At 42.1% G+C, this 14,703-nt stretch overlaps 1 protein-coding gene across 1 annotated transcript in view; it reads right to left on the bottom strand.

The window, feature by feature from the left end:
- LOC111141432 (phospholipase C beta 1) overlaps window positions 1–14,703 on the bottom strand; it is a 671,787-nt gene that overhangs the window by 82,188 nt on the left and 574,896 nt on the right. The gene's annotated exons all lie outside the window — the stretch shown is intronic.

Below are 14,703 nucleotides of genomic sequence, written 5' to 3'. Positions count from 1 at the left end.
AGTGGCTCAGTGGGTTAAGCCTCTGCCTTTGGCTCAGGTCATGATCTCAGGGTCCTGGGATCGAGCCCCGCATCGGGCTCTCTGCTCAGCAGGGAGCCTGCTTCCTCCGCCACCCTTTCTGCCTGCCTCTCTGCCTACTTGTGACCTCTCTCTCTCAGTCAAAAAAAAAAAAAAAAAAAAATCTTAAAAAAAAAAAAATAAGAAAAAGAAACCGGTGTTTGCATCCTTGTGTAGGTAACTTCTAAAGACCTTCAGAAATTCTCTCTATAGAATGGTACCCCTGAATTTTCATGCATTTCATGAAAGCAATTCTTTTATTGTTTTGCATCAATTTTCTTATCAAACCAAACTTCCAGAGGGCAGCGACCATTGTCTGTGTTTGCATATCCTTGGCCCTCTGCACCATTCCTAGTGTTCAGTAGGTGCTCAGTTAAATGCTTATCAGTTACATGAGGGTCATTTTGCTTTCCAATCCCATCTCTTTCTCTGTTCCACATGAAGAACCTATGGAATTTTCTGCCATTACTCAGGCAGTGGTGGCAACTGGACTCTACCCTTCTGACTGGAGCCCCAAGCAGATGGTGTGGGCTTCCTCTGAAAGCCCCCCACTGCTGTCAGCCAGTGATGGAGATTCTCAGATACCGCAGGGTAAGTGACCTGTTGCTGCAACAGGGACAAGGCAATCTAATCAGAGTCCCAGCAAACTAACTAACTTCCTTCCTTCCTTCCTTCCTTTCTTTTAATTATGTTCAGTTAGTCACTGTATAGTAAATATACTATTAGTTTTTGATGCAGTGTTCAACAATTCATTACGTATAACACCAGTGCTCATCACAGCACACGCCCTCCTTAATACCCATCACCGTGTTACACCCCCCCCAACCGCCCTCCAATCTGAGACCCCAAGAGTAATATAGACCAGGAATTTACAGAGACACTTCACAGAAACAGGGACGGTTCAGACAATGGGATGGCATAAATACATATCTTTCAGTAGTAACTCTCAACGGGAATGGCCTAAATGCTCCCAGCAAACTTCCATAGCTGATTTACAGAGGGCCAGCACTGTCTGAAGAGTTTTAAGCCCTGTGAGGTTGTGCTTCTAGCTTCGTTTTACATAGGAAGTCACTGACACGTGTGGCTCAGGTCCTGGGCCCCCAGCCTCAGAGGGGTTAAGTGGCAGAGCTAGGTGCAAACCCAAGAAATCAGGCTCCATGGCTGGTAGCCTTCACCATTACCCCATGCTGTTTTCATTATGATTTTAGAAATTATTATTTAAAAAAAAAAACCTTCTTATGTAAGAGGATAAAAACTTAAGGGAGAAATTCTCTTAGAGAACTACAACAAAGTAAGCACATTGACTTAACATTAACGTGAAATTTGATGCATTTGTCTGTGAAGTGGATTAAATCGGACAAATATGAACTGGGACTTGGGCCAACAGAAAATCTATTTGATCTTTCAAAAGAGATTGCCTGATCATGACCATCACAATTAAAGAAATCATGAAATATTACGGCTTTGGAGTGCCATTTATCAAGCTGTCTAGATGTAAAATGTCGGCATGCAAAGACTCTGGAAATTTCCTTGAGGAGTCCTGCAATCTCTGTTCTAGCTGAGGGTGTGCACTCGGCCCCTTTCCTTCCCCATAAGATCTTTCTTCTCTCTCATTCACTCTTAAGAGGGTTCTCCCCGGTGAACCATGAGAGACTATGGACTCTGAAAAACAATCTGAGGGTTTTGAAGGGGCGGGGGGTGGGAGGTTGGGGGAACCAGGTGGTGGGTATCAAGGAGGGCACGGACTGCATGGAGCATTGGGTGTGGTGCAAAAACAATGAATACTGTTACGCTGAAAAGAAATAATTAAAAAAAAAAATAAAAAGAGGGTTCTCCCCAACCTTGACTGCAATATCAGAACCACTGCTGGGCAGCTTCCTAAAAATGCAGATTCCGGGGCCCGTACCTAGGTCTATGGACTCCAAATGTCTAGGGGGAGGGCCTGGAATTCAGTATTTTCAAAAATCTCTGGTGATTTGGATACTTTGCCTGATCTGGGGGGGTCTCTGAGGGCCTGTCCTCATTCTACAGACCACTGTTAGATCTCCCAGCAGCACTTCTGATTTCAACGGCCTTCATACTTCTGTTTCCACTTCGTCATCTGCATCCTTCACCTGATCCAGAATATTCTCTCATTGATTGTGCCCCTACCTGCTCCCATGTCTTGCTTTTCTTCTACCTCCGGCCTCATCCCCACCCAATTCTGACTTTTATTTTGATTTGGTGTCAACCCCTAGACCACTGGCAGCACTACACTCCCTCAGAGTCCCACAGAATTTCCCTGCCTGCCGCACCTCCTGGCCTTCCTTCTTGTCCCTCCCTCAGAGCATCTGTCCTTGCTCTTTACAATTCTCTGGAAGAGTTCCCACCCCCTTGGCTCCCGGAACACACACCTTTATTTAAACTGTTCAATTTAGCCGCAATCCAACAAATATTTATCAAGTACCCTAAACACCTGGCACTATTCTACAGACTCCTAGCTAATGAGTTGGCTTTCTAGATCTTGTTACTCAAAGTGCAGTATAACCATGTCAGACCAGCAACATTGGCATTGCCTGGGAACGCAACAGAAATGCAAATCCTCAGGCTCTACCCCAGACCAGCTAAATCCAAATATGCGTTTTAAATAAGATTCTCAGGAGATTTGTGTTCATGTTGCAGTTTGAGAGGCACTGTCTAGACTATTGAGAAAGATGGAGACAATTTAGAAGACACCCTCTGTTCTGGACTGAATGTTTGTGTTGTCCCCTGCCAGAATTCATCTATTGAAATCCTAACCCCTATGTGATGGTATTCGGTGGTGGGGCTTTGGCAGGTGATTAGGTCAGGAAGTTTGAACTCTCGTGACAGGATTAGTGCCCTTATAAAAGAGAACCTGCAGAGCTCTATTGCCACCTCAGCCAGGTGAGGACACAATGAGAAGATGGTCATCTAGGAACCAAGAAGTGGGCTTTCACCAGACATCGGATCTGTAGCCACCTTTAATCTTGGAATTCAGCCTTCAGAACTGTGAGAAATAAGTGTTTGTTGTTTCTGCCACTTAATCTATGGTAAGAGACTAAGACATTCCCTCAAATTCCCTCTTTTCTGTCTCAAAAAATCTTTGGCACTTTATCTACATTCTCTTTATTACCCCAAACTCAGCTCCCTCCTGTCTGACATGAGGCTAACACTTCCTTCCTGAGGTAGTTGTGAAAATTAAAAGGAAAAACACACATGCAAATCCGACTAGACCACTTTGTAGGTCCCTAACTTGGTTTCCTTACCCTTCCTTTCAAGAGGAAGGTTCTCACCCTTGTTTTCCATCCTGTCTTCTCCAACCTGTGGCAGGACCTGATCTACCATTTCATTTTCGCCTCTTAAGCTTTCTTCTGCCCTGCATGCATTCCCTTTGCGTGAAAACCCATTTCTGTTTCCCTTGCCCTCCCAGAACCCTCAACTTTTCTTCCATGTTGGACCTTCCTTTCATTTCTATCCCTACAGTCGAAGACCAGTGGCTCCTGCTAAAGTTTTGATGCCCGAGCTGCATATGCTTCAGCTTCCCCATGACACTTATACTTGAACCACTGGAATTCACCTGATTTTGCTTTAAGCTTACAGAAATTGTTTTGTTATTGGACTTATTGGCCATTTCTCAGGATTTAACTTTCATTATTCCAGAGATTCACAATGTTTCTTACTTCACAGTGTCCTTGGGATCTCAGTAATTTTTTCAGCGTACCTTAGGCTAAAAGAAATAAAAGGAGGGCTCTATTCATTCATGAAACAATTAGATCCAAACTTAATAGTAGTACTTTGCACAGTGTCCAAAGGATGTTGCTGTTTCCTTAAAAAAATGTAAAATATCCCATCATGCCCCTGTGAGTTCAACATCAGGGTGACTTTACGCACAGCTGGGGATCATGACTTTATCCTATCCTTTTTGCCAACCACTCTTACACAAAGATCTCTTTCTTTAATTTATGGTATCTCCACCAATTACCACAGTTACCTCAACTCTCTTAGGGGCTTCAATTAATTTCAGCCTCATCTACTGCCTTTGACAAACTCCACCGAAGGAAGGCTCACCAGGGTCTCACCATTTCCACAAGCACGTTTAGGATTTGTCTTGCACAGAAGACAAGTCAATACCACTGATTATCATCATATAGTTCAAAAGTGAGCATTATATTTGAGTTTCTTCTTGGGTACTTTCCACATCTAGGGAGTCACAGAGATGTGTGAACTGCTGGTTACCTGTATTTCAAGGCTCTGCGTTAACAGCATTCTGATGCAGATTTTTGCTAACTCCCATCTGGATTCCAAGAATTTCTTTCCTGCCCTCAGTCTTTTCTTAGTCCTTCCACTCCATTCCAAATGTTTTTCCTTCTTATATCTACCAAAGCCTTAACTGGCCCTCTATTCTCAAATATGTTATGCTCCGGCTCCAAATTTCCTGTCTGGGCTAATACTCATCATATCCAATAACCTAGTCAGCATTTTGCTCTCTGAACTGTTCAGGCACACACCTGCTTCTATACTTTGTCTCTTGTTATTTATCTATCTTGATGATATTTCCATTTGAGTGGAAGACAGCACAATATAGGACATCCCCAAGATTTGTAGAAAGTTCCATTATGCTGGGCTGCTCTAACTAAGAAGAGTGGGTAGTAGAGAAAGTCTCTCTTTGTCCTTGCCCCTTTCCTTAAGCCAGCCTTTGGTGATAACTCCCATTTGACGGCCCAGATAACTCTAGGGTTGGCCCCTTAACTGGCTTTTGTAAAAGATACCAATTATAGAACTGACCTTTGTATGCACATGCTTCGTTATTGCTCCCTAAAGGAATGCCACCACTGCAATCATCTTTTCTAATGACTTTTTTTTGGAACCCCTGACTCTACACAAAATAGGTGCTCAGAAAAAGATTGTGAATGAAATCTTTTACGTTTTAAAACCACAGTGATCTTGACCTTGGTGACAATAAAGAAGCAGCATGTCCAAGCCATGGGTTGTCTTATTGGAAATACTTTCAAAACTATATAGTTTGGGTACTTAATGTTGGGTCGGGGGCTTCGGGAATGCAGGAGGAATAACAGAAATGACCGCCAGGACTGCCATCTTCCAGCCCCTCCCCCCACCCTTCCTTAACCCTTGACTCTCCCGCCAAAAGGATGTATGCCCATGTCACGTCTCCATAGGTAACCCAATACCTATGCAGGAAACAGGAGTATCAGGAGCCCCCCACCCCATAACCTCCGATCACCAAATACCTTACCATATATGGATGTGAGCCCAAGCTGCCTTGGTCCCATAAAAGACCCCTGCCAACTCCCTCCCTGTGCGACTTCCCCCACTCCCCTCTCTGGAGTCGTGGAACCTCGCCCAAGAGTGTCGACCTTCTCCTAGCACGACTTTCCTGGCTCTCCTTCTCCTGAGCCCTGAAACTTCACCGGAGAGTGCCTTTAATAAATCTTGCCTTGTGCCTACCTCTCCTGCAAAACTTTACACTTAACAAGCTAAGTTTTGTTTCTTTAGAAACAAATGCCTTATTATGAAATCCAGGTATGTTTTTAAAAACATGGCTTTTGCATACAACTGATGAAAACTGTTTCTGTAGAATCACAAAGAATATGTGTTTTAAAAAGGACAACATCTCTGAGTTTAATATGGCAGATATGTGAATGTCTTTCCATCATGTACTCAATTAATCTTGGTTTCCCCCACTCTTCCATACTACAAACCCCTCCCTGTAGCATTCCGTCCTTTCCAGCTATTTCCAAAAGACCTGGCACTCTTACTGTAATTCTGCCCTTTCGATTTTACTGTTTTTTCCCCCTTCTACTACTTAAGGTCCAGGAAGTAGAATGATTAATATTGTGTCTTTGTTAATAATATTCCACTATTGTCAGACTCCCATAAAACTGGCAATGGGATTATATATACATCAGTAAGTTATCCCTTTCCTATGCTAAAAAGAGAGTTGGGGCTTACTTCTGGTTTTCTCTACCCAACACTACTTCTCTAAGAAGAACTTCTGTTTTCTGAGAACTGGCTCTGCGCCCAATGTGGTTCTCATGGGAGCTACTGTATTCTTCATCCCTATCCCTTGCCCAAGGTAACTGGTCCCAGGGGAGGCACTGATCCAAGTTGGACCAGTCATAACCTGACCTTAGCCACAGGTGATTGGTCTAAGGTTGCAAGTTTAGACAATCACATGACCCTCATAAGGCTTTCCTCCAGATGTTTCCAACCTGCTACTGGAGAAAGAAATATAACCTAGATGGGCTGATGCCTATGTTTTCTGACAGGGGGAAGCCTACATGCTGTTGGAAAAGAATAGTGGTAATACACATTGAAAAGTATTAGAGAGAGAGAAAGAAGAAAGGAGGGAGGGAGGGGAAGGACAGGAAAAGAGAGAAAAAGGGAGAGATATAGGTAGACAGACAGGCAGACAGACATAGAAAGGGCTGTCAGTGACTTCTGGCATCCATTTCTCCATCCCTTTCCTCCCCTGGTGTGGATGGTCAGTCTTTCCTCATGTGACCTACCCTGTGCATTTCTCTAGTATATAAATAAGTTTAACATGGATTTCTGTCACTTGCAACCAAGAGAATCCTGACAAAAAGTAGAAATAGAAAACCCCAAATAAGAAAAAGGAACTTCTCTGAGTATCGGGTCCAGGATTTCTATTGCATGAGATGTGAAAATGGCACCCATAAGAGGGATTTTTCACACAATAACTGGAGTGCTTTTGAACTAACGTAAGGATACACTCACTGTGGGTGTATTTATTGGCAGACAGGTTCTACTCAAAGAACTATTCAATTATGCATTAGTCACAAAACTCACTGAAGATAGGAAAGAAGAAAAGATTAATTTAGAATTCCCAGGGCAAAAAACCAAACCAAAACAAAATAAAACAAAACAAAACAAAAAAACAAGAGAGTACATGGTTAAACGGAAATGCGGTAAACATTTAATTTTAACTTTTAGTATGATTCTTTTCTCTGGCCCAAAGGATTAGACACATTTCAGTTATTGGGCTTTTTTGTTTACCACTCTTGACAACTCTCCTAGTTAAATGTTCCAAACCTTTTAAGGAGTGAAAAAGAAAAGCCCCGAGGGAATACAATTTTATGCTTGTTTTCAACTCCATGCTGAAATTGACTTGGGTCCATCCTTTGAGGGTGAGCAAATGGTTTCCATGGAAGAGAATAATTCCTTGACTCTAATTCAAAAGGGATTAAAAAAACAAAAAACAAAAAAACATGTGGACAGAAGTTGGCCTGTTCAGTCTCCTCTTAAGAAGGACAATTTTGGAACATGAGCAAAAGTCCAATATAGAGCGTTCACACTTCAGGCACAACCCACCTTCCTTCCCCCCTTCCAGTAATATCTAGAGAAGCTACCACCTTCTTTTCTCCTCATTAAAGCATCCACTCTGAATTTTCACTCTGTCTTTTTTTTTCCTTTTACAAAGAATTAATTTATGATGCTTCTAAACTAAGTAATGATCTATGGACTAAACACATTACTGAGAATTTAAATGCAAGGTGGACGTTCACACTGGGGTGTATCCTGGCCATTCAAATTCAAATTTAGAATTATTTTTCACCTTTAAGTTATGCTGAGGTAAATGCCAGCTTTTGAGCTTTCTGGGAAATATAAATAGATCAATGTAGCATACTCCCTTGAATGATATTTCTGGTATTCTTTTATGAGGCTATCAACTGGAAATACCTTCAAACTTTTAAAAAATTGAGAAATTTGATAAAGGAGGGTCTACTTAGGGCATGCTAATGATGCCTGGGTTTTGCCAATGAGAAAATGTTTGCATTTCATCAACTTAATTAAGATTATCATATCTGATTAAATCAACTAAAAAAAAACAACCACCAAACCACTACGATTTTAGGGTAAGGCTTTGTAATTTTAAAAGATGTCAAGACCATTTAATTCAGAATAAATAAAAAAATATCGGTCACCACTCAGATGTGGGAAAGTAGCAATAATGTTCAAACTGGAGGTTTTCAAATAATTAGCAAAGGGGATCTGATTAAAAGATATGTGATTTGTCCTGTGGTTTTTTACTAAATAGGGCAATAAATCATGGACTTAATATTTCAACAGTCCCTTTGGAATCCAAACTTAGAAGGACTGCCTGTGAAGATACATACCACAGCATGTCAGCTACTTGTTTTCCTAATACAAAATATATCATTTCAACATCTCTGACTTGTCCAGTGGAATGCAATGAGTCCTGCAATTCCAGAGGGCACAAATGAAATGATCAGACTTGTGGGTTCTATTTTGGAATTTTCCTTCCAGCAGAGTCCCTTCTGTTCCCTAAGCTCTTTTAAGTTGACACAAGTCAAAACTATTATTTTCTTTACCTTTGGGGATGGTTCTATTTCCTGATTGTTTTCCTTAATGTTACCCAAATAGTTACCAATTAACACATGTGGATCAGTCACCTGTCTCGACCCGGTCGACAGTCAGCCAATCTCCAAAAGCAGAGCCCCTAGCTGATGGATGGCTGAACCAGAGACACATGAATGAACTCCAGCCAAGACATTGAATGGGCCCAGCCAAGACTAGAGGAGCCGTCTAGTTGAGTGAAGTTCAAATTGCTAGCCACAGAATCAAGAGCTAAACAAATTGTCATCTTAAGGCAGTAAGTTTTGAGGTCTTTGTTATGCAACAAAGTTACCTGATAAAGATGGGCATACTCTTAGTAGATCTGTCTGACTTCACAACCTTTCCTTTCAATCACTGATGTGCTTGGTGTTCCCAAGAATGAAGAAGAAAAATTGGAGGAAGAAGCAGCGCCACCTAACATCACTACCATGGCAGTACCAACTAGCACGTATCAGACTAGCATGGGGCAATACGGTACGTATGCTGCAATTCACGATGATATAGTGCTAGCTTTAAATCTTCTCTAGTTACATTGAAGCAACTTGGGTTTGGCATTCAATTGTTCCATTTAAAAATGCATCATAATATCTAAACTGTGTGCATCACAGAATGGAAAAGTACATGCTAAAGAAGTGAGAGATTTGTCCTGAGACCTGTCATATACTTTTGAAAAGTAAAAGTATTTTTACTGAATATAGGAGAAAAAAATTGAAGTAAAAATAAAGGGAGGGTTTGCCTATTTATATGTTTATACTCATGTCTGGTAAAAACATAAAACTTACTATTTTTTGTTATCTTTATAAGATGCGTGCAAACATAAGATATAAATGTCTGTATTTCATTCTGGTTGACTTTTGTTACCAACAATTACATGTTATGCTTTCTAATCTAAAAGAGGTGGGGCGCCTGGGTGGCTCAGTAGTTAAGCCTCTGCCTTCGGCTCGGGTCATGATCTTAGGGTCCTGGGATTGAGCCCCACAGCTCAGGCCATGATGTCAGGGTCCTGGGATCGAGCCCCACATCGGGATCTCTGCTCAGTGGGGAGCCTGCTTTCCCCTCTTTCTCTGCCTGCCTCTCTACCTACTTGTGATCTCTGTCTGTCAAATAAATAAATAAAATCTTTAAAATAAATAAATAAAATAAAAGAGCTACATAATGTTTCCTAAATTATGTTTTAAATGTAATTATATTTGCACTAGTCTTTGTTAATTTGTGCTGCAGCTTTTTCTAGAAGAGAATGGAAAATGATTTATTTTTTTAAAAGTATAGCAATTGGACAGATCATTTTATTTGAAATTTTAAACATCAAAAGCTGTAAATAAACAGATATGTTCACATTAAGAAAAAAAAGGGGGGGGCAGGGACTATGTTTAGGCTCGGTCCACACAAATTTCCCCACGAATATGAGGACCACAGGAAGCCTTCGATGACTTTCAATGCATGAATGGTTATGTAAGTGTATTTCACACTCTAACTTCCCCACCCCTCAAAATAATAAATGAAAAGATACCATATGAACTCTGTGGGTCAAAAAGAAAGGAGACAATCCAGCAGAAAAGTATGTGATGGATGTGAATGGGCAGTGTGTAAAAAGAAAAAAGACTATAATCTGCCTCCAATTAAGATGACTTTGCTCTCCCCACTGGGGGCCTGGTGTGCAGTGGTTGCAAACAGTAGTGTATGCAGCCTGTTGTTTGCATTGGTTGCCCTAAAGGACCTTGGAGACAGCCCTTTCCAATGCACATGGGTTTCTGCTGGTGCTATCCTCAATCTAAGCTCCAGACAGGTATTCAGAGTGCCTTTGGAAAGCCCCAGAGCACAGTGACCAGGGTCCACGTTGGCCAAGTCGCCATATCCACCAGTACCAACGTGCAAAACAAGGAGCATGCAATTAAGGCCCTACTCAGGGCCAAGTTCAAGTTCCCTGACCACCAGGAGAACCACATTTCCAAGAAGTGGGACTTTACTAAGTTTAATACAAATGAACTGAGGACATGGTAGCTGAAAAAAAGCTCAGTCCAGATGGCTGTGGGGTGAAATACATCCCTAATCATGGCCCCCTGAACAAATGGTGGGCCCTGCACTCATGAGAGCCTTGGTGCTGCCCTCTTCTTATTCATGCCCACCAATAAATCCTACTTCCTGTCCAAAAAAAAAAAAGGAATACAAATGGCCAATATGCACATGGAAATATATTCATTTCTGCTCATAATTAAAGCAATGGAATTTTAAGATAAAGATAATTTCTATTCATATATATATGCTATACATATATCTCACATATATATGTATATATACATATATATATGAAATATATATGAAAAGAAGAGTATTCATTCTATTAGGGTTACCCAATGGGGACCAGAAAAATTGACAAATGAGAACACATTTCGACAATTCTTTCATTCTTTATTTCACTACTAAAGTCTTTTATTTGTTTGTCATTTCTTATCTGGTGGAGAATGTGAAGTTTTTAGGAAAGTTAAGTCATTTATTTATTAAGAAAAATAATCCCATGTTAAAGTCAGAAAACTGGAGGAAGACAGAGAACACCACCACAACTCAGTAGAGTCACTTCTTGTCACTGTAATTATTCCTGGCCCATACACTTGAACTGGCTGACCATAGAAGGGAGAAAATTCAAGGTTGGCTTCTTTACAGGCTGCGACAGCAAATGGTGCTCATAGAAATCATCCAAAGGAAGGCAATGAGCTCCATCAGGCTGCAGCAGGATGTCAAAAACTGCAATACACATTTATATTTGAGGTCAAGATTTCCTAGTTAATTCATGTCTTAAAAAAAAAAAAAAAGGCTTCACTGAAAACAATGACTGGTGAACATTATCTCATTATTCCTTCTTATGCGTCTATAAAATGAGGATTATTCTTATATCCACTGGACAGATGAGAAAATGAAAGTTCAGAGGGGTCACACAGATACTCAGTGGGAGAGCAGTGGCCCGAAAAGACATTTGACTCTCGACCTTCACTTATCCTTACTCACATCCTAATGGGCCATCCATTAGTAGCTGGTTGGCATTTACCCAGAGCTTTCACTGTGAAGTACATCTTTCAGTCCCCGGGATTGGCAGGGACTTGGGGAACTCAGGTGGGTATACACTAAAGTTGGTTTAAGGCCCAGAAGTGGTTGCTGGTGAGATAAGTGGGAGGATGTAGAAGAACCATAGCAGCCATTAAAGTTGATGGGAAGGAAGGGAGAAATGGATGGGGCTGGCATAAGTGGGAGACTTTAAATATGAGAAGGAGGAGAAAACGCAGGGAGCAAAGCAAAACAAAACAATCCTCTGCATAGGATGACTAGTGTGATGACTATGAGAAAAAAAGAGGAAATCTTTTCTTGAAGCCATGAAAAAGAGAGAAAACAAAATGGCGGGCAAGGCACTGCTGCAGTTGAGAAGTAACCCCAGCGCATCACTCCTAGTAAGTACCCCCCTCACTAGGCTATGGGTTTTTAAGCTTGAATGTCATACTGGGGCTCATTATTGACAGTCATCAAGAGCCCCCAGAGGGAGCCCCTAACTCTCACTTACCAAAGTCACTTTCATTTTATTAATTTTTTAAAGATTTATTTATTTATTTTAGGGAGAGAGGGAGTGAGGGTGGGGAGGAGCAGAGGGAGAAGGGGAGAGAATCTTGAGCAAACTCCCAGCTGAGTGCAGAGCCCGACATGGGGCTTGATGTCACGACTCCGAGATCATGACCTGCGTTGAAACCAAGAGTCAGACGCTCAACCAACTGAGCCACGCAGGCGCCCCATAAAAAAAATCACTTTTAAAATGAATACCTAACACTAATGGTATGACCAAAAGTTGGGGTCACCCTATGGCTGCTGATGAAAAACAGATCAAGTTAGGGCAAACTCCCCAATCCTATCCTTGGAACGGGGTCCCCATTTGGGGTTCATAGATTTTCAAAATATCTGTGGAGAGAGCTCAGGGAGTGCAAGAACTTGAAGGGGGTTGGGGAATTTACATTTTTATTTTCACTCACCTCTAACTGAAAGTAATTGTTTTTTTCTGATGGTCAGACCAGGCAGGAAATAAAAGGAGGGATTTCCATAGGCCCCATGCCTTGGGCACCAATCGGTACCCCTCCAGCTTGATCATCAAGCTGTGAATAATGGAGCACAGGCTGAATTTCCCATTTCAAGTAAAAGGAACTTTAGCCTTATTCCAAAAGGCATTTCGAATGAAGATAAGGATCGATGGCTCTCAAACCATGCTCCTTTAACTTGAGTGTGTAACAAGTCACCTGGGACTCCTATTAAAATGCAAATTGTGATCTGGCAGGTCTGGGGTGAGGCAGGAGACTGCCTGTCTAACAGGCTCCCAGGTGATTTGGGACCCACACTTGAGTAACCAGAGCAGAGCTATTTGGATACTGAGTTGCAATGATAAAGATTGTTCCTTAGACAGGTATAAAAATGTCTTTGAAGCTATAGCGTCTGTGAACCTCCTATGAACGATAACCTAAAAAATATTCTGTTGGTATTTATCCGTTTATAGAGCTACAAAAATGGCTCCCACCTCCAGGTTTTTGTATCAATTTGCTGATACCTTTCTTATTTCTCTTATAATATGCTATCATAACTTTGTGATATAGGCTCCCGGAGTGTGCGGTAACCACATTCTCCTTCATCTTCATCTCCAGTGTTTTGCAAAAATCAGCTTTTTAAAAACAATTTTATTTTTTACTCAATCTCTACATCCACGTGGGGCTCGAACTTACAACCCAAAGATCAAGAGTCACATGTTCTACCAACTGAACCAGCCGGGCGCCCCACAAATACTGAGTTTTCAGTGAATGTCTGACAGGGAGTTGATTGCTGTAATGCCTTCCTTCTTGATCCTTGAATTGTGGGGGCCAGCATTAGAAACGTATAGACCTTATTCTAAACACATCTGTATTTAATTCCCAAACCAATTTTGGGAGATGAAATATCTTTTTTAATTTTGGGAGATGAAATATCTTGTTTAATTTCCCTTATCACCCAAATTCCCCTTTTTACCTGGGGCCTACTTGCTTTTTAATTACACTTTCATTTGTCTAATTTAGCCGGAGAGTCCTGTTCTCAACTCGGATCCACAACCAAAGATAGAACTAACACTTCTGGGTGCTCTCGGTCAAAAGATTTCCTGGCAGAACAATTTCTGGCTGTTGCAAATGGAGTGATAGAAAGTTCTGATACGTACCAGCTAAGGGCACGTGGTAGAAATTGTAGATGCCTCTACACGGCCATAAAACAAACTTTGTGTGGTTCTAAATCTTAGGTGTTTCAGCCTTAACAAAAGAATGCAACTGTGTTCAAAGGCTTCAGGACTTTATCTGAAACCCAAATCCATAATCACAAAGGTGATGGGGTGAGTATTTTGGGTATATTTGGCCTGAAAGGGCCAGAATAGCTTGGACATGTATGTGTGTTTTTCTAAAGAATTCTTAAAAAAAAAAATTTTTTTTTAAGATTTTATTTATTCGTTTGAGAGAGCAAGTGAGTGAGAACAGGTGTAGGTGGAGCGGCAGGCAGAGGGAGAGGGAGCAAACTCCCCACTGAGCAAAGAAGCCCAGTGTGGGATTCGATCCTGGGATCCCGGGATCATGACCTGAACTAAAGGCAGATGCTCAACGGATGGAGCCACCCAGGCGCCCCAAGGCGCCCCCAGGATGCACTCATTCCTTCCTAGAGAGAAGTGAGTAGAAACATCTGTGGTGGGACTGCCACCCCCTTCCCCACCAGGGGGAGTTTCACGACTTCTCCTGCCCCAGTGTCTCTACAGGGGTGTGATTTTCTACTTAGAAGCTCAGCTTGGTCTTCCTTCGTTCCCAGTCCACCTTCCCCTCCAGGAGAAAACCTGCTGGGCCACTCTCTGTGACCTCCTCTGCCGGGGTCCGATGTGGGGCCTCATGCCGAGGTGTTCCTCCAGTGACAGTGACCGGGTGCAGCTCTTCCCTGTGATTGCTGCGCCCATTTGAACCACCCCCTGCTCCCTGAAAGACCCTTCTGGCACATCTGGGCTTCTGTTTTCATCCACACTCTGAATTCTTGGTTTGGGACTCTCCCATGACAATCGAGTTTTCCTCTTATTCTGAATTACCCCTTCTCTCTCCTTGGGGAAGGGAATCTGGCCAGGGGCTGGAACTCTGGGGCAACCCCAGATCTGGATTGCCTAGTCCTCCTAGTAATAGTCACCGGTTTGTCAACCGCGGTCACCTGCCAGAGAACCCCAGGGCT

The sequence above is a fragment of the Enhydra lutris genome, unplaced genomic scaffold (assembly GCF_002288905.1).
Source record: "Enhydra lutris kenyoni isolate GAN:26980312 unplaced genomic scaffold, ASM228890v2 scaffoldscaffold6, whole genome shotgun sequence".
In the NCBI taxonomy this organism is placed as follows: Eukaryota; Metazoa; Chordata; class Mammalia; order Carnivora; family Mustelidae; genus Enhydra; species Enhydra lutris.
Note: the sequence above shows the minus strand (reverse complement) of the source record. Positions and strands in the feature narration are given on the sequence as shown.